The sequence below is a fragment of the Sturnira hondurensis genome, unplaced genomic scaffold, assembly GCF_014824575.4.
Source record: "Sturnira hondurensis isolate 20B ecotype Veracruz unplaced genomic scaffold, ASM1482457v3 Scaffold0021143, whole genome shotgun sequence".
Taxonomy (NCBI): domain Eukaryota; kingdom Metazoa; phylum Chordata; class Mammalia; order Chiroptera; family Phyllostomidae; genus Sturnira; species Sturnira hondurensis.
The window spans coordinates 22,111,733-22,132,550 of record NW_028093774.1 but is presented as its reverse complement, the minus strand read 5'-3'; the positions used below and the strand labels follow the sequence as shown (position 1 = coordinate 22,132,550).

General features: G+C 46.9%; 1 protein-coding gene and 1 non-coding gene across 5 annotated transcripts in view; one reads left to right on the top strand and one right to left on the bottom strand.

Moving 5' to 3' along the window:
- DPF3 (double PHD fingers 3) overlaps positions 1–20,818 on the bottom strand; it is a 237,377-nt gene that overhangs the window by 153,676 nt on the left and 62,883 nt on the right. The gene's annotated exons all lie outside the window — the stretch shown is intronic.
- Positions 4,686–4,792, top strand: LOC118977034 (U6 spliceosomal RNA). Its single transcript, XR_005064431.1, has one exon. It is a non-coding gene; the product is annotated as a U6 spliceosomal RNA (small nuclear RNA).

Genomic DNA, 20,818 nt, shown 5'->3' with positions numbered 1-20,818 from the left:
ACACCTCAATCCCACCATCAGTTGAGTAGATCAACCTCACTCCACCTCCTGCCCCCACAACTTCAGAGACAGGCATGGGGCCCAACCCAGCCGAGGAGAACGTTCGCCTTAATAATTGCGTCAAGAGTAAACGTGGAGTCTAAGGCAACCGTGGAACTTCTGTTGGGAAAAGGTACTTTCTTTCTCCAGGTACGAAAAAGTTAATAAAGCTGTGTACCTGAACCTGCTGGGAGACACCCATGAAGCAGGCCAAGGTAAAGGAAAGCAGGATTGAGCGAAGGGGTGGTGGAGGGAGCCCAGATGACCTTGTTGATCCCTAGACCCAGTCTCAAGTGAGGCAGACACAGTCCTGATCTTTCAGTAACATGAGCCTGTACATTCCTCTTTGTGCTTAAGTCAGTTTGAGTTGCGTTTCTTGCCATTTGCAACCTTAAAAAGCCCTGACTGGGGCACATTCCAGAGTGTGCACAACAGACCCTACACCAGGCTGAGGCCAAGGGCCCCACCCAAACACCGAGTAGCTGCTCAGACCCAAAGGCTCCTGAGATAAAGATGGCTCACTGTAGCCAGAGGTGCCGCATAGCAAACCTGAGAGGGCAGTGAGCACTGTCCATGCAGCTCAGTGAACTCCACTCTGGCTTACCGCCGTCCCCACCACGGCCTACTGTCTTTACCGAGCCCACTTTTCTCATTTACTTTGCCTGCCCAGTCCCTTTAAGTACATAAGTTTACCATCCCTTATTGGATGGATCGATCAATCAATGGATCGATAGTGGATGAATTAACGGATTGGCAGACAGGCAAGTGGCTAGTATTTACCAATTGAGCCTGCATACAAATAGGCGTGGCACAAATGATTAATAAAACCCTCGGACCAATGCAGTCAGGGGACCATTTGATAAAATGGAGAAGGAAATAACCACAGACTTAGTTCCACTTGGAATGCGGAGAGATGACTCCCTGGGTAGCCCTCACAGGACCCCCAATTCTCCTCCTCCCCCCAAGCCAGAGTGTTTAACTCAATCCCACCAGCTCCGTGGTGCAAGGAGCAACCATTCCTTCGCACTCACAGGCGGCTACCTCAGATGAGAAAATGGCCCTAGACCATAGCCTCTCTCAGTCCCCAGCATCTACTGGGACCCGGGCAGCAGCCACAGAAACACAAAGGGGCTGCAGGGGATGCAGGGGCTGTTTTGGCATCTGGGCTTGTAGTGATCTCGGGCAAACATCCACAAACGCACCCTTGGAGCTCCAGCCTTGAAACAAGGACATGAGGAGTCCAAGGTGGCCATGAAGTGACACGAACAGGCTTAAAAAACTGAGAGGGGGGAAAAAAAACAGAAGATGACAGCAATAGAGACCAGGCTCAGAGCCAAGACAAGGTCTGTCCTTCAGCCACCTTACTGAAAACATCACCAAGCCCCCGAGGTCCTGTGATTCACACCAAACCACACTGTGAACTGTGTGTTGAGGTTACACGTGCTCATAGTGCGGGCAACTGCTTAAGAAACTACATACCATTCCCTTCACTGTGAATCATAGCTCCCCTTTTGTTGTCTTTGTGAAGTCATCACAAAGCTCTGAGCAAAACAATCCTTCCAAGGATTGCAAAGGAGAGAGTCCATCACTAGGTGGGTCCAGCTGTCTCTGCTCAGGATGTAGGTGCCCACTGGGGTCAGACCAGGAAAGCAGCACCCAGGCTGAATACACCTGGACAAGGCCAGTTTGCACGAAGCACACCACCCTGAACAAGAGGCACAAAACGCATGTTGGGGGCTCTGGACCTCATCTCTCTTTACAACCAGGGAAAGAAGGCATAGAACAGGGGGAGGAAACAGAATTGCACATAAATACTCCAAGGACATAAGGGAAGGAAGCATAGCTACTGAGGGGTAAGAAGTACTAGCTTCCTCAGGAGTAATCCTTCTTGGTGGCTACCATCCCGCCAGGCATCCACCTTTGGGAAGACTAGAGCCCACAGCCGAGAAAACACAAGCATGGGCTGAGCCACGGAAAATCGATTCCTACTGAGGAGCAAAGAGAGTGGCACCAACAAAGGGCTGCCTGTGGGTACCAGCAAGCAAACACTTCCTCGCCTGTTGCCAACAGGAGCAGCTGGGTGTACAGGACTGTCACCAGCACCTGGGACACTACAAAACAGATGGCACACATGGTCTCTGCCTTCAACATGCTTGTATTTGAGAGAGGCAACGAGACTGGTGAGCAGAGTCATAGTAAACACAATCCAACCTGGGAGCCAGGGGACCCGAGTTCATGTCCTGCTCTACAGGATTGGGCTTGAAGTCCACTACTGACTCTTCTGGGCATCAGTTCCCCCTCCGTTAGGTGAGGGCCCTCACGACTCACCGGTTCTGTGGGTTCCTCTTTCTCAGATCAGTTCACCTTCCAGGGCCCGCCCAGGGTTCACATGCTATGCTCTGGAGAGTCATGTAGGTATTACTGTTTAAAATTTACTTCTGGGAATGGGAGCAAAGACATGGAGCCCCAGATCTCTTGTCCGCAAGCAGCCGGCCCCAGGCCTGGGACACACTGTGGACGATCCCTGAATACGCGGCTTTTCAGCCCTGGGTGTTTGTTTTAACATACTAGGAGGAAAGAATTTGGACTCTTAAAAACATATACAAAGGGAATGTAGTTGTTTATTTTACAAAATGTACTTTCAGATACAACTGGGTGAGGAGTAAGACTGAAGCCATTCTCCTCTCTTGGCTCATGTGGGGGCCGCTCCCCCACGGGAATTAATTCTCCACAGACCAGGAATGGCAGACGCCTCTGACCTCAGGCCTTATAACCTGTCTCAGTTTGATACTCTGGTCACAGGGAAATGTCGCATCATCCTTCAGGACCACAGCGCTCCAATAGCTACACCCTGCCACCATCACCCCCACGGGATGCCGGGTCCCTGCCTACTGCCTAGTCCCTGCCTACCTGTGTCCAACCTTACCCTGTAAAGTCACCAAATCAAGTACAGGACTCCCAGTGAAATTTCAGTGTTAGATAAAAAACACAATATTTTATGACATTTGCCTTGCCAGGCAGCACAACTGAGGCAGGTTCTTTCCAAGGGTGGAAAAGTCCTCCCCTCCTAGCCAGGGGTGTGCCCTTGAGGCAGAGAGCCTGCCCTGCTTCCAGCGTCTGTGTCCTGGGCCTGTGCTGTACCCGTTGGGTCAGAGACACACAGCTGTACCCCACCCTGGAGCAGCAGCCTTGACACGTGGGTGTCAAGTGAACTATGAGGAGTGAGCCTGCCAGCAACCTCCCGTCCCAGCCCCTCCCTTCTTCCCCTCCCCTCAGCCTGCTAGTCCCAGAAGCCTTTAATCCAACGGGAGTGGGTGCAGTGAGACTTCTCCTGGAATCTTAGGGCAACAGGGCAAGGGCTACTCAGTGTGTCCTGCGCTGCCACTCTCCTGGCATTTAGAGGGTAGGTCCCAGAGAGTCATCCACACCCTGCCTCTCCAGCCCAAGGCTGAAGCCAGGTACCCTGGGGTCTGCCCAGCAGTGGGGAATCATTTGAAAGGGTGGTCTCATGGGGGCAGCCAGCCATCCCCCCGCAACCCTGGTGCCATCCTGCTCTGTGCAGTATTTATTGGTAAATTATTGTCCAGGAGGAGCGGCACTGGGCCAGGCTCTGGGTATTTATTGCTATATTTATTATGTATGTGATATCAGGTTTTCTTTATTTTGTGTATGATCAATAAACTCCTTTAAAAAAAAAAAAACAAGGAAAAAAGTTGAAAAGTCCTGCCCTCCTGTAAGCTTTTGCCCACAGAACCCAGTGGCCCCTCTGTCCCCTGGTGGCACTGCAGGCTGCCTTTTCCCCTTTCAGGGTGAGGTGTGAAAGGCAGAGCCTCCAAGACTCATGGTAACATAGGTCATCATCACCCAGTTCGGATGCTGGCAGTGCTTGGTCGAAAACTGCTTATGGGACTTCCAGCCAAGATGGAAGCAGAGGTAGACACACTGTGCCTCCTTGCACGACCAAAAGAAGGACAACAACAATTTAAAGACAAAAAACAACCAGATCTGACAGAAAATTGAACTGTATGGAAGTCCAACAATTAAGGAGTTCAAGAAGAAACATTCATCCTGACCCGTAGGAGGAGCGGACACAGGCAGCCAGGTGGAGAGGACTCGCAGCAAGGCAGTGGCTGGAGGACCTGGGTGGGCAAGGCAGCAGCTGGTGGACCCAGTGAGGTGGTGGCTTGCGGGCTGGGCGGTCCCCCATTCATGTGCAGATGAACCAGGAGGAACAACTAGGAAGCAGAATGGACTGCGCAACCCAGGGCCCCAACGCCGGGAAATAAAGCCTCAAATCACTGATTCAAAACACCTGTCAGGGTTGAGGCAGCAGCGGGAGAAACTCCCAGCCTCATAGGAGAGTTCTTTGGAGAGACCCACAGGGTCCTAGAACATACACACCCACCCACCTGGGAATCAGCACCAGAAGGGCCCAATTTGCTTGTGGGAAGGGGGGGAAGCGATTGAAATATGGTAGCAGAGAGCGGAGCAACCACCTTTGTTCCCTCTCAGACCCTTCCCAACATACAGCGTCACAACACAGCCACATGGGTTGCCCCACCCTGATGAACACCTAAGTCTCTGCTCCTCACTATGTAACAGGCGCATCAATCAATCAATCAATCAATAAATAAATAAATAAATGGGTGCTCGCTTCATCAGCACATATACTAAAATTGGAACGATACAGAGAAGATTAGCATGGCCCCTGCGCAAGGATGACACACAAATTCGTGAAGCATTCCATATTTTAAAAAATAAATAAATAAATAAATAAATGGCCCGAACAAAAGAGTAGATCAACGCTCCAGAAAAAATACAACTAAGCAATAAAGAGGTAGCCAACCTATCAGATGCACAATTCAAAACACTGGTAATCAGGACGCTCACAGAATTAGTTGAATTTGGTCACAAATTAGATGAACAAATGAAGGCTACACTAAGTGAAATAAAGGAAAATATACAGGGAACCAATAGTGATGGGAAGGAAACTCGGACTCAAATCAATGGTGTGGACCAGAAGGAAGAAACAACCAAACAGAAAAGCATGAAGAAACAAGAATTCCAAAAAAAAAATGAGGACAGGCTTAGGAAACTCCAGGACATCTTTAAATGTTCCAACATCTGAATTACAGGGGTATCAGAAGGAGAAGAGGAAGAGCAACAACTGGAAAACTTATTTGAATAAGTAATAAAGGAGAACTTCCCCAATATGGCAAAGGAAATAGACTTCCAGGAAGTCGAGGAAGATCAGAGTCCGGAAGAGGTTGGACCCAAGGAGGAACACACCAACGCACATCATAATTACATTACCCAAGATTAAAATTAAGGAGAGAATTCTAGAAGCAGCAAGAGAAAAAGGAGACAGTTACCTACAAAGGAGTTCCCATCAGACTGTCAGCTGATTTCTCAAAAGAGACCTTACAGGCAAGAAGGGGCTGGAAGGAAGTATTCCAAGTCATGAATGCATGCAAGGACCTACAGCCAAGATTGCTCTATCCAGCACAGCTTTCATTTAGAATGGAAGGGCAGATAAAGTGCTTCTCAGATAAGGTCAAGTTCAAGGAGTTCATCATCACCAAGCCCTTATTATATGAAATGTTAAAGGAATTTATATAAGAAAGGGAAGATAAAAATATGAACAGTAAAATGACAGCAAATTCACAATCAAACAACCACACCTAAAACAAAAACAAAAGCAAACTAAGCAAAGGAAAGGAACTAGAAAAGGAACAGAACCACAGAAATGGAGATCACATGGAGGGTTATCAACTGGGGTGTAGGAGGGGGAGAGGGAGGAAAGGTGCAGAGAATAAGTAGCATAGATGGTAGGTAGAAAATAGAAAGGGGGAGGGTAAGAATAATACAGGAAATGTAGAAGCAAAGAACTTATATGTACGACCCATGGACATGAACTAAAGGGGGGAAATGTGGGTTGGGGGGGAAGTGAAGGGCAGAGGGAGTGAAAGGGAGAAAATGGGACAACTGTAATAGCATAATCAATAAAATATATATTTTAAAAACTGCTTATGGCTGAAGTCAGAAACACTTCTACCAGCCCCAATGAGAAGGATCTGGTGAGACAGGGAAGGAGGAGAGAGGGAGAGATGTGATACAGGTGTTACCACAAAAATCTCCAAGGGAGTCAAAGAGAGCTCGCTATAGGAAGAAAGAAAAGTATTGCCTAGCAATGGCTGGCACAGGGGCTGTTAAGATCTACTTCTAATTTCTAGCTACAATAGATGAGCTCAGCATGTCACCCAGCCCTGGAATCCACTGGGGTCAAGTGGGTTTAATAACCCCTGCAGATCTTTTACCTGTCTACCTGGGCAGCTGGGGTTGAAGCACTACGAGGGCAGGATTGGTACCCTTCTTTCTCATCACCGTATACTCATCACCTTGCCGAGGAGCCAGCCTCGTGGCAAGCACTCGGTGAGCTTATGATGAATGAATGAGTGGATGAATGAATGCCTACATTATTCTATATGCCCCAGAAAGTATCATGAGCTTTGTGCCAAAAAGGGCTCTGAACAAGACAAATGAGATGCAGAAATATGTCTGATGAACGAGATTGGCCTGGATGACCTCTGAGGTCATCTGCAATCCCATGAGCCCTTGAGCCTGTCATATTCTGGCAAACAATCTCATTCAGAGAATTTTAAATACTTCCTTCAACATCCCAGCTCAACATCTATGGTGGGGGCCCTCAGACAGCACCTGGTGATAAACCCAGGAGGGAAGGGTACAGAGAAGCCAAAAGCAGCAACTTGGTGAGGAAAACGAGACACAAAGAACAGGGGGAATAGGGCACAGGTGGGTAGCGACCCAAAGAATGGAGTAAGAAAAACAATTCAAGATGCAGCATGGCTGTCCAAACTCACAGAAACACAAAGATCCTCCTTCCAGATCCACACTGCCACCCCCCACCAGTCCTGTCCCATCATTCTATGACAGTGCTTCTTTGTGGACTAGAACAATAGGTACATTATGCCAACCTATAATTACCCCAGAAGAAGTGATAGTGAAGTCAAGGCAGTAGTGAACATTAGAATCCTGGATACCATCCCACAAGAAAAACAACAAAACAACAACAATCTACGAAATCCCTAATTTAAATGGACTGAAAGCTGCCCCAAACCAGTAGCCTTTCACATTTATATGAGGTTAGGATTTTTTTCTTTTCATTTGATTATTTAAGCACAAGGCCTGCTTTCACTGGAACTGATAGCACCGTGAAGGAAGGGCTTGGGGGCTTATATTTTCAGTAAGTAGAGGAAGTAGTGGGGGGCATGAGAAAGTGCCGCTTCTAGGGAATGACACGAGGGAAGCCCTCAAAGGGAGTTGAATCCGATTCTACTCAGTGAATCGATGATATTAATAAACAGATTCCTGAAAACCACTCTAATGAAACTGGTTTCCAGGGGCTTTGGCATAAAATACACAGAACCCTGGATGATGGCATGAAAAAGACAGTGACCAAAAAAAATTGAATTCTCATCTCTCTGCCAGAACTAGCTGTCTCCTTCAATAAATGTGTGGCGCCTCCCTATCTGCCACGTTAAGTTAGCAACTGGGGGAAATAAATAAGAAGTAGTCATGCTTCTTCACTGAGCCTTAGTTTCTTCATATGCGAAATGAGGGTCCCTCCCAGCCACGGAGACACCCTGGCTTCTAAACTCAAGGTGCAGCCCCAGCTTTGCATGGGCCCTGGCTCCACAGGCCACCCCTGAGAAAGGAGAAACTTGCTGCTTCTAAAACTGAGATGAAGCCTGAACTCACAGGGCAAAGGTGCAGAAACAGCAGGGCACAGATGGCACTGTCCTACGCGTTCGGTCACAGCAAGGGTGTGGGAAATAGATTTTTTTTTTCTCCAAACCTGTCTCTAGTTTCTAAGGAAAAGATCACTCTTCACTCTAATGAGAACCCCTGGTCTTGAACTACAGTCGAGTGTGTTCCCACCTATTCTGGATTCAAGTCAGGGTTTCTTCCCTCTCAACACTCAGCCTGTTTCCTTTCACCTTCCCACAAGAACAAGCTATCGTAGGAGCAGCACGAAAATTCCTCCACAAGTGCCTCTCGAGTGACAAAGATTATGACTGAGACTAAACAATCACGATCAGGAGGGTGGGTCCATGAGAGGAGCTAGGGCTTGGGGGAGAGTCGTAACACTATGTGTCACTACAACGACCCTACTGGGAGAACTCTACGCTTACAAGAAAGCCATGGTTGTAAATGCACTTCCTTTCACCATCCTTTTCCCCTCAGGAAGTACTTCTCCATCTTGGCATTCAGAGCAGTGTGCACACATGGCTTGCCACGTCTGCATGCCCTGGGTTACAACCATTTCTTTGTCCCAAATAAATTCTTTTTGGTGGCAAACCACCTAATCAATACTGTTTCTCAAGTCAACACTCACAATGACCCAACTGCATTCCGTATGTTTACTGATAACCTCCTCAAATATATGAATAATATTTCATTTTCCATTCCCCTCAGCTTAACCATCCTCCCTCCAAACACCTGCTTCATGGTTACTAATTTTCTCCTTTTCATCCACTGCCTGCTCATCCTGCTAGTTGACCAACGTTTGGTGATACTACCCATGCATTCCTCGAAACTCTCAGAGCCTTGATTCTACTCATTTCCTCAGTGAAGGTTCCTTGCATCCTGTGCTCAGTGGCGGGAGTAGGGTAACAAATTAATATGCAGTTCTTACCTTGGTACTCATCTCTCCACATCTACCACCTGGGCTCCAACTTGCACCGTGCACCAGCCAAGGGCTTTAAAGGACACAAAGAGCCTTCACACTCAGTACCTCTTGCTTTAACAAAGTTCAATCTCACAAATTTGGAAAAACATCTTATATTGTAATCATTTTTTTTCATTGGGAATGAGAGCCTCTTCTTGCCTATTCTTACAACCAACGCTATCCTGGAAGTGTAGAAAACCTCAACTGGAAGTACAACCAAAGGACTTCTGACATGTGATCTGACTTTGTATGTTATTTCCTCCCCCAAACTCCCCGCTCCCCTTAGCACTTTGCTCGGGTGCCTTACAACCGTGACTGTGCCGGTCTCCTCTAAGTTGAGAGTCCTGGAAGGTGTGGACTAGACGGGCCTCTTTTCAGTCCCCATACTGCCCAGTACTGACATATGTGTTGAAATGCAGCAAAATCGGGGACAAATGTGGCACCAAGTCTCACCTCTCTACCATCCCTCAGAATACTCTGTCTCTTTGGAAGGCCATCTCAGGTCTGTTTCTAGCATGGCCTATGGGAGCACTTGCCTACTACAGGGTCAATCAAAGCAGTGGGTTTCCTCTGATCTTGGGAATTTCAGAGGCCACCATCATCCCACACTAAAATATGCAAGCAGGCCCACAAGCTGGACACCCTGGGACCTTGAAGCAAATGCTTCACTTATTCAGGACACAAACAGCATGAGTTTGTGTCACTTAGTAATTCTGTAACCGCCCTTCTTACTCATTGTGCGGCCCTGGGAAAACTCCTTAAAATATTGTTTCCCCTCAACAAAATAAGGATTAGAATACCTGTCTCCTAGGATTGTTATACGGATTTGACGCATAAGCACTAGGGAAGCACCATGCTTAGTACGTAGCAGAGCCTCAGCGAGTACTACTTCATTACCGTCATCATTAGTGACAGGTCAGAAAGGGTGCATGATGCTGGCTTCGACATAACTTTGATGACACTGCTCTTGGACTTGGCTAGTTTGGGGAGAAGGGCCTTTTGATAATGTCTAAAAAAAATCTCTAAACTTTCAGCTTTTAACAAATACCAAGTAATATGGGAAACAGATACAGGCTTTTCCCCCTCACTGAGGCGACCCCCGCTACCCCAACCTCAGGGGTGGAAAAGGTCAGAGATGGGGTGAGGGATGCTGTAGGCATTGAAAATGGGCTAAAGGTCTGGGATAAAGTGAAAAGCAGGAAAAGAGGAGGATCAAAGATGAACGAAAGGTCTGGAAGGAGGGAGATCAGAAACGGAGGGCAGCAGAAATGGGGTGAAATTTGGGACTACCTGACTGAGCTCACGTTAATCCTATTCATTTTTCACACACACCCCTACAGCATGAAAATGTCCTGCTTGCGGTGGGGAGCAGGGAGAAGAACATTGAACTGAGGGAACATTTTTCAACAAAAAAGGTATCTCGGACTCAAATAGTAAAAGTCACTAAGCTGGTCCAATCCCACCAGTTCCTTCCCACAAGCGGAACTCGCAAGTGAGACAGGCAAGCAGAGTCTAGTAACCCACAGGATCTGGTAAAGTTTGCATTCCAAGGACAGGAGTTTTCCAAATTAAAATTTTAATAGTGTGTGAAAATAGTTCAGCATTTACTTTTAGGATGAGGTAGTGTTTAGGAAATTCAACCGAGCATTTTCAGGGATGCTGTCTATTCTGAGGGGGCAAACAGCCTGTTGCTTCTCTCCAGATCCCTGAGATCCTGAATCCAGAAAAAAAGAGGGGTATGAACAGATTCTCCTACCAGAGAACCAGCTAGAGGTTTCTAAGCTTATAGGATACACTTCCAATAATATCAAAATCCTGTTGATGTGGGGTTCCAGCCCCAGCCACACCACCTACTTGCTGTGGAAACTCAGGTGAGTGATTTCACCTCTGTGAGCCTCTGTTTGCTCATCTTGTCCTCCTGGGCAAGCTAAACTTGACAGTGCCTTTCAGCTCTAATATTCATTCAGCCAAGAAATATTCACTGAGTACCTACATGTCAGACACCCTTTTGGACACTGAGAGTATTTTGCCTTAGGGGCCTTACATCTCTAGCTACGAAGAGCCTGTGAATTCTACATCCTGCACGTTATCCTTGTACAACTCAGAAAAAGGGGTGGGGCAGGGGCTCCACAGAATTTAACTTTTTTTAAAATATATTTTATTGATTATACCATTACAGTTGTTGTTCTATTCCCTCCCTTTACTCCCCTCCACCCTGCACACGCCCTTCCCCACCATTCCCCTCCTTTAGTTTATGACCACGTGTCTCAAATTATTTAGATTCTATATTTCCCCTACTATTTTTGCCCTCCCCCCTATCTATTTTCTACCTACTGTCTATGCTATTTTCTGTGCCTTCTCCCCACTTCTCCTCCTCCCACTCCCCTGTTGCTAACCCTCCGTGTGTTCTTCATTTCTATGGTTCCGCTTCTGATCTAGCTGTCCTCTTGGTTTGCTTTTGTTTTGGGTGTGGTTGTTGATAACTGTGAGTTTGCTGTCCTTTCACTGTTCATATTTTTCATCTTCTTTTTCTTAGATAAGTCCCTTTAACATTTCATATAATAAGGGCTTGGTGATGATGAACTCCTTGAATTTGATCTTATCTGAGAAGCACTTTATCTGCCCTTCCATTCTAAATGAAAACTTTGCTGGATAAAGCAATCTTGGTTGTAGGTCTTTGGATTTCGTGACTTGGAATACTTCTTTCCAGCCCCTTCTTGCCTGTAAGGTCTCTTTTGAGAAATCTGCTGACAGTCTGATGGGAACTCCTTTGTAGGGGACTGTCCCCTTATCTCTTGCTGCTTCTAGGATTCTCTCCTTCATTTTAATATTGGGCGATGTAATTATAATGTGCCTTGGTGTGTTCCTTCTTGGGTCCAACTTGTTTGGGACTCTCTGAGCTTCCTGGATTTCCTGGAAGTCTATTTCCTTTGCCAAGATGGGGAAGTTCTCCTTTATTATTTGTTCAAATATGTTTTCCACTTGCGGCTGTTCCTCTTCCCCTTCTGGTACCCCTATAATTCGGATGTTGGAATGTTTAAAGATGTCCTGGAGGTTCCTAAGCCTCTCTTCATTTTTTTGAATTCCTATTTCTTTATTCTTTTCTGGTTGGATGTCTCGTTCTTCCTTCTGGTCCATTCCATTGATTTGAGTCCCAGTTTCCTTTCCATCACTATTGGTTTCCTGTGCATTTCTCTTCATTTCAATTAGTTTAGCCTTCATATGTTCCTCTAATTTGTGACTATAATCAACCAGTTCTGTGAGCACCCTGATCACCAGTATTTTGAACTGTGCATCTGAGAGGTTCGTTATTTCCTGGTGGCTGAGAGTTATCGGCTCTGGGGCTTTGAGTTCTTCTTGAGCCATATTTTGGACTGTTCGTGCCTGTTACGTATGAGGAGTGGAGCCCTAGGTGTTCACCAGAGTGCGGCAACTCAATTGCTGGGTTTTGACGCTGTATGTGGGGGCAGGGTCAAAGAAAATCAATGGCGGTCCACTCTGCCTCCTCCTGCCGCCGGGGCCTCACGGTCCATCTCACTGTTCACTTCTCTGCTGGTTTATCTGCGCGCATGAATGTGCAACCGCAGTCAGCCTGCTCCGCACCCTCACTGGGTTTGCCACTGGGGCCTACGCGGTTCACCGCTGGGGCCTGCGGGGTCCCTCTCACTGCTCACACCTCTGCTGGTTTATCTGTGCATGAATGTGTGACATTCGTGTGTGACAGATCAGCCTGCCCCGCACCCTCACTGGGTCCGCGATGCTACACCGGCTTCCTGCGAGCCTGGGTCCCATGGGTCGGGGGATCCTTCCTGCCCGACCCTGCTCTGCTGCTGGCTCTGCCCCTCTTACCGGTCCCCACTGAACGGTTCGTTGTTGTCGGACTTCCATATAGTTCAGTTTTCTGTTCTTTGGCTCTGTCTTTGTTTACTAAACCTTTGTTGTATTCAAACTTGGTTGTGGGAGAAGGCACAGTGTTTCCATCTACGCCTCCATCTTGGCGGAAGTCCACAGAATTTAACTTAAAACTTGTGAGCGAGCAAGGAATTACTGCCAAATTAATGAAAGGACACTACTTCAGATGTCTTAGTTCTTAGGTTGCTGGAAGGTACTGTGTTTTTAGGGGGAGCTTTTTGGTGGTGGTGTTTCATTCTGAAGAGAGGGTGCAAAACAGAGCTGTGGCTACAGGAGACAGTGAAGAACACTGAGGAAGGCAGGATGAGTACCAAGGAATACAAATCGGGGCGCAGGATGTGTGTTCTGCATGAGGCCCTCAGGGAGCACCCCGTATTTCTGCCAGGGTCACTCCAACATTTTGCTCTGGATTATTTCCTCCCTTTCAGCCATGGGAAAACTTCAGCACCATGAACGCCAAACAAAGTTCAGGTCTGCCCAGCCCTGCCCTGGCTGCTGCCTGGTGACACCCGGCCTGGTCCCTCCACCCACCAAGGACCTTAGGGCAGAGTGGATCAGGGAAGAACTTGAGGATCTCCGGTAAGGGCCGGAGGCCAGCTGGCTGGGTGGAAGAGGAAGGAGGGCACAGGGGAGGAAGCAGTCCCCTAGAGGGTGGCTCTCATCAGTCCTTTGTGTACACAAGAGTTCCTGGGGTGCTTGTTTAGAATGTTGACCCCCAGTCCCACCTCACTCTTCTGACTCAGTAGACCAGGGTGGAGGCCAGTTACCTGAGTACTCGCTGGTCTCTCCTGGTAACTGTGATGCCAGTGAGCCACTGCCCAGAACCCTTCAGAGGCAGAACTTTGGATTTCAGAAAAGAGTATATGAATCCCTCACTAACTGAGACTTGCAGCAGTTCCTTTTCCTTTATTTCCTTTCAAAACCTCAACTGGCCATCTGGAAAATGAGGATAATGAAAGCAACGGCTTCAGGATTACTGAGAGGAATAAATGAGAAAGAGGATGGAGAGCACCTAACCTTATGCCCAGCACGTGGTAAGAATTCAGTAGATTCCCTCTTATTATTCAGGGTGTGACTTTGATGATGCTTCTTCCAGGTCAGCCCCTTCCTAAATTAGAGCGTGTCACGAGAAAGATGCTAGTGAATGGGAGTGGAGCCTGACGGCCCAAAGGCAGGGGCACCAGGTGTCCTGTGCCCTACTCGACCAGCACCAACGTTCACTCTCCATCCCACCAACTCACAACATGCTTGCTGATGTTCAAGCACCCAGAGCAAACCGGGCACACATGGAATGAAGGATTACTGGAAGGAAGCTGGAGCTCAGGACAAACAGGATGGCACAAACCGGGGATGTGAACCACATTCACACCTGTCCTACGTGGGCAGCTGCATACCCAAGCTCAGCTATAAAGGAAGGTAGGTCATGTGTCATGAGGTTAGTGGCTGGACAGGAAAGAGGGCCAAGAAGAGGAAGGTGGTGCTCAAGGGTCGGAACAAGTATTGCATTGGGGTCTAAAATAAATGAAGTAATTTTACTACTTAAGGAGCTCCTCAGAAAGTAAAAATAAAACAAACGCTAGGAGACAAAGACAACACCCCACAACCCCCAAGTCCAAGAATGGTGGTAGAAAACAGTGTTCCTCACCCAGCAGCTACCTGCATCTGCGCCAGAAGCACCCCACTCACAGGCAGGTCTGGCACCCCGCACCTTGGTCTTCCCTATCCTCAGCCAGCCCCTGGGCTTGGAAGAAACTTACCTACCATGTCTGGAGATGGGGTTGTTGGGAATGTTAACATGAGGTTATCAAGGCAGGCCCTTATAAAAGGCTGTCCTTATAAAATGGGGAAATTTGGACAGAGGCACACAGGCAGGGAGAATACCAGCGAAGATGAAGGCAGAGATGTGGGTGATGCCAAAGAATACTACAGACTGCCAGCAAACCACCAGAAGCTAGCAGAGGCCTGGAACTGCATTCGGAAGGAGCTGACCTTGCCAACACCTTGATTTCAGACTGCTGGCCTCCAGACTAGAGGCAAATACGTCTCTGTGGTTTAGTCCACCCAGTTTGTGTAATTTTGTTACAGCAGCCCTAACTAACTAATACATCCATAGCCTTACTTTTCTTCAGCACACTAACCAAGGCGAAAATCAGAAACTTCCAGGAAGTCATCATATTTAATCTTCTATCCAACAAACCAGACATCACTGTGGAAGAATTAGAAGATCAAAACCTCATCCCTGCCCTCCAGGAGTTCATTGGAACGCAAATGTTTGTCACTTTACGGTTTACAAAACGCTGTCAAATACCAGTCTCCTAGTTGGGGGGTGGGGCTTATGCGGAGGGGGTGGGACTGGCTACAGGATTCCCATTCTGCAAATTGAAACAGTGACTTCTGCGGAGCCCGGGACCTGCTCCAGGGCACTCAGCTACCAAGCGGCAGGGAAGCAACCCCAACAAGGACTCCTGAGTCCAAGACGATGGTCGGTGCAGCTGCTTTCTTTCACTCCGCCTCGCTGCCTCTCTGGCAGTCCTGGAGCCTCCTACCTCTCCTGCAAGCAGCCTGCGATAACTAATAATAAGTCGCTGGTCTTTGAGGTCCATTCCCAGTATGGATCCGGTGGGCCAGGAGGAGGCCAGCCAGGGAGAACAGAGCCTGGCACCCTCCACCCACCTCTCACAGTCCCTTACTGCTGCTCTGCCTACCCCCCCCCCTTGCTTTCTCCTCACCCCCACTTCCACCCCCTCTCCCTTCCCAGGCACCAAGCCACTTCTCTGTCACAGCCCTGGTGGGAAGGTTCCTGGTAACGGTGCCACCCAGTGTTGTCAAAATAGCAAGCAGCTGGAAAGAATTCCAAAGTGAAATCTATGTGCTTCTGCAGCCTCCTAACTGACTGCAACTGTGGCAGCTAAACCCGCTAATGTGCTAAGCATTTTCTGGCAGGAAAGGGAGGCAGGGCTGGTATTTTAGGAGTTGGGAGGGACTGGGAAGAGTCATCCTTGGCAAATCCTGAAAGGAGGTGGAGGCAAGGATAACCAACCCAGAATGCTTGAAGTCACCAAGGGCCACCGAGAGGCACTCCTGAATTCCTAAAGTCCCGGTAGTGGGCAGAGAGCACTGAGCCTGGTGGCAGGACAGGCCGAGCCCAGAGGCCATGCGGGCTGGAGAAGGGAACTCGTGGGCGGTGGGAGAGAGGACTCTAGGATGCAAGTTATCGTGGATGCTTTTCCCGCTGATGCAGAACAGTGTGCCATGCTGTGGGTGAGTCTGGGCAGCCAGCAAGTGGCCTTATCCCTGTTTGCCTCTGAGTTGGCAGAGGCAGGGCCCAAGGCAACCAAACAAAGGACTAGAGGCCTAATGCCCAGAGGCAAGCCTCCCTGTGAAGGGTCTGAGGATAAGGGCACTCTGAGTGGCCACAGGGATCAGAATAAGCCTGGGGACAATGGGATCTTTCCTACAGGGGGTCCTCCGACTCTCCAGACACACTTGAGCCTGAGCTTTGCCACAGGACCCTTGTTTGTCACAGGCTGTTTTAAAAAATGAAACAAGGAAGAGGAGCAACCCCCAAATCTGGGATTAAAACCGGATCTGATGTTCCCTTGTCCCTGGTGTACTCTGCTCCATACTTCCCAAAGGAAGTGAGGGTGGGGAGGGGGTGTCAGGAGCCAAAACAACCCTGGTGAAGAAATCTCTCCCAGAGCGTCCTTTGGTGGCAGGACTTGGTGTGAGTACAGAGCAGTGCTGCTCAGTGAAGGTGACACAGGGTCATTCCGGGAACGTGTCAGCCAGTAACAACACCCTGATGGAAGTCAACCTGAAGGGGAAAATACCCCAACTGATAGAAACTGATGACGGCTTGCAGCTTTTAAAGCCCTTCTAGCAAAAGGTTCTCTGGAAGTTTTGCAAACTCTGACCACTCAGCCAGTCAGCCACAGCTCGGCCCTGAGGTTGAGGGTGATTTTGCTAAATCAGACAATCCCACTCACAAGTATCTAGTCCTGACTGACCTCCCTCTGGCACCCATGCCTTTCCTGTGCCCTGCCCGCTTTCCCCGGAAACTGAGTTTTCTCAGAGCGGTGGGGCAGAGCGCTGCAGGGGCCGAAGGGAGCCCGCAGGTCGGGCTGCGGCCTCAGCTCAGCTCTCACCAGCCCCTGCCCCAGCTGGGCAGGACAGGCCCCCTGCACGTCTCATTCTTTAATCTGCAAAAATGGAAATAATGAAGCTGCAATTGCTGAATTGGTGAGAGGACTAATAAAGTCATATATCCGGGGTGCTGAACACACAGCTGGGGCAAGGGAAGGGGGTCCACTAGGGCTGGTCCCCTACCCCCTACCTTTCTCTCCAGGGCCCTGCATCCCCACAGTCAATGTGTGGAGGACATAGAACCAATAGTTTAACTTAAAAGTTGGGGAGACAAAGGCATAGTTACATAAAACAAACTGTCATAAGTTCAATAAAACCCTTTCTGACCCAGGACACCTACCCATACCACCCACCTTCCCCCACCTCCAAGTGGCTAGTGTCTTGGCTGGCAGACTTCCTTCAGTACTGCCACTCCGGCTAACAACTCCGGGTGGTGCCATCCAGGTTCTGTTCTCTATGCCCTGAGGAGAGCGCCATTCAACAGACCAGCATTGAACGCCGCCCCCAAAGCTGCGCACCACTGCAGCCCTACTAACGCCCTTCTTCAGTGTCATCTTTTCTGAGGCTTCCCATGGTCTCTTCCTTCACTGAATGCCAACAGCGGGTCACCTGCCCTTGTCTTACAGAGCTCATCGAACTCCACCTTTTTCATTCTTTTGTGTGTGTGTGTGTGTGTGTGTGTGTGCGCGCGCGCGCGCACATGCGCCTGCATGCGAGGGGGGCCGGCGGGGGGAGTGACTGCAACAGGGGTTGGAATTTCCAGTTGACATTCAGTATTTTTTATATTAGTTTCAGGTGTATATCAGAGTGGTTAGACCTTTATAAAAGTTACAAAGCAAACCGCCACCCCCCAGAAGTCTAGTACCCACCTGGCGCCATGCTTAGTTATTACAGTATTACTGACTATACTCCCTGTGCTGCATTTTAAGGCTCTTTCCTCTATATTTCCTGAAGCACCCAGCAAAATGCTAACTCCGTTTGTTAAGCCAGCAACCCTATCAAAACCAGTCAAAGACATCATCCCAAAGAATTTTTTTTTAACTTTAAAAAAACTTAGCGCTGACTTCACATCCTATAGTATATATATATATGTGACATAGAACCTATATTCAGAATATACTGGGTAGGCCAAAAACTCCATTTAGGTTTTTCCATAAAGTAAGACACATTTTTCATTTTCACCAATAACTTTATTGATTTGGATATTTTGAGTGTGTCGGCTATCTCCCTCGAGGTATAACGTTGATTGTTCACAATTAATATCTCAATTTAATCGCTATCAGCTTCAACTGGTCTTCCTGACCATGGGGCATCGACCAGCGAGAACTCTCTGGCATGAAACTTCATGAAGCACTTTTGACACGTTCGATCAGTCACAGCAAGTTCTCTATACGCTGCACAAATCCTTTTTTGCATTTCAGTTGAATTTTTATCTTTCTTGAAACATAATATGTCAAAAATGTGTATTTCCTTTCATCCCCAATATTAAAATGGCTACACAAAAACTCACCAATTCTGGCAAGTTTTTTTAAATGCATACTCATGTGACAGGTGTCCCAATACACGCTAACAAAATTGTTTGGAATGAAGTTAACCACCACTACAGGCATCTTACAGAAAAAACCAAATGAATATTTTTTGCCAACCCAATATAAAGAACCCTAGGAACTCAGTTATGAGAAGATAAACAATCAGACTATTTTTTTAATGAGCAAAGATTCAAACAGACTCATCACAAAAAAGCACAGACAGCCAATAAGCAAATGAAAATATACGTGGGATCATTAGTCATCCGGAAGATGTAAACAAAAGCTATGAGCTATCACACCCACTAAAATGACTAAAATTTAAAAGATTGATAATATTAAGTGCTGGTGAAGATGTGTAGCAACCAAAATGCCCATACATTGCTGATGGAAATATGAAATGGCTCAATGACTTTGGAAAAGAGTATGGCAGCTTCTTGTAAAGAAATGTACTTACTGTAGACCGAACAGTTTCATTTCTAAGCATTCGCCCAAGAGAAAAAAGGGGAAGAGATTGTGATCATAAAAAGGACACACACAGATGCTCACAGCAACTTCATTTATAATAGCCAAAAACTGGAAACAATCCAAACGTCCATCAACGGGTGAATAGATAAAAAATTGTGATATATTCACACAATGCAATATTCTCAGCAATGGCAAGGAACAAACTACCACTCCAGACAATAAAATGGATTCATCTTCTTTTTAAGCTGAGTAAAATAAGCTACATTCAAAAGAGCACATACTGTAAGATTCTATTGATATGAAATTTTAGAACCAGTAAAGCTAATTTATAGTGACAGGAAGCTGATCAACAGGTGCCTGGGGCCAGAAAAGGGGTAAACTACAGAGACACAAGGGAACTTTCTGGGACAAAAGAACATTCTGTTGGGGTTGTGGTTACATGTGAATTTGTCAAAAATTCACAGAACTATATACTTAAGAAGGGAGTATTTTATTGTATGTAAACTATACCACAATAAAGTTGGTTTTAAAAAACTTAAATATCAAACCACAAAGTGGCAAAAACATTTGCCTCATATATGACAGATATGATAAATCAATACCCTTAATATATAAAGTACACATACCGATTGAGAATAGGAAGCATTAAGACCTTAATAAATAAAAGGCCTTAGGACACAGACAAGCCACAAAAGACAATATAAGAATAGCTAACAAATAAGTAAAATATTAAAATAACAAAATGCCACTATTTCATATGCCAAATTAGAAAGTTTTTTTGTTTGTTTTAATGATAATGCTAGTGTTGTAAAGCAAGACAGGCACACTGGTGGCAAAAAAATTTAAAATGGTACAATTCTGGAATACAATTTGACAAGAATAGTACAGAGGCTTAATGATTGCAAGATTATCTGAGCTACTGCTAGGAACCAATGCTAAAGAATAATCGAAGATGAACAATCAAAATTAAAGACCTACATGCAAGAATTTTCATTACTGACTTAGAACAAGCTATTGGATGGGACATATTAATATGATGAAATATCAAAGATGTGGCCATGGAAGGAGCAGAACAAATATTTCTTAAGTGTACTTAATTTATATACTATTATACAAGAACTTTAGATAGAAGCGAAACGTATACAGAACTTACATTCATGGGTAGAGAAAGGTATACACAAATTTTTTCACTGCAGCAAACATTGGACATCACCTAAACGTCCATCAGAGAGGTGGAGTTAAATAATGATATGTCCAGACAATGAAATCCTATGCATCTCTTAAAAAGAATGTAGATGTGTACCTACTGGTATGGAATAATCTTGGCTGGTTTGAGTGCAGTGATGATCTGAAATAATCTCTGAAACATAGTGTTAAATTTAAAAAAGCAAGATGTGAACAGGGCATTTGCAAGGTAACTATTTGAAGGGAGAAAGAAAATAAAATGATCAATGTACATTGATGCTCATAACATCATATATCATCTCTAGAAAAAAAATGCAACTGTAACAGGGTGCAGCCAAGAGGGGGCCCCAAACAGGGATTTGTAATGGGGCTCAGACCTCAGGGTGTCCAGGAAATATTAGAAAAATGTAGACATGATGTCCTCACCCCCACCAGTCTGAGCTGGGGGATGGGACACATGGAGCGGGGCCATTGAGAGCTGTTTTATATAGCAACGGCTTGGCGGCTAACCTCTGGTATAGTCATTTAACATATCTATAACCTTTTACTGGTTTCACGGATATGTTAAATAGCTATGGCCATGCTTTGAGCCAGGGGGACGGAAGTGACTTCCACCCAAGATGTAACTGGGAGGCAACTCCCCCTGGTTACAGCGCCTGCATGAGAGCTTGGAGATGATTGCTCCATGCCACGGGGCCGCAACTGCCCAGACTTACTATGGCAGCCCAGTAAGGCTGGAAGGATATGGGAGTCCTGGCAGGAGGAGTCAGAAATGGCGCTGCATAGGAAGATTGGC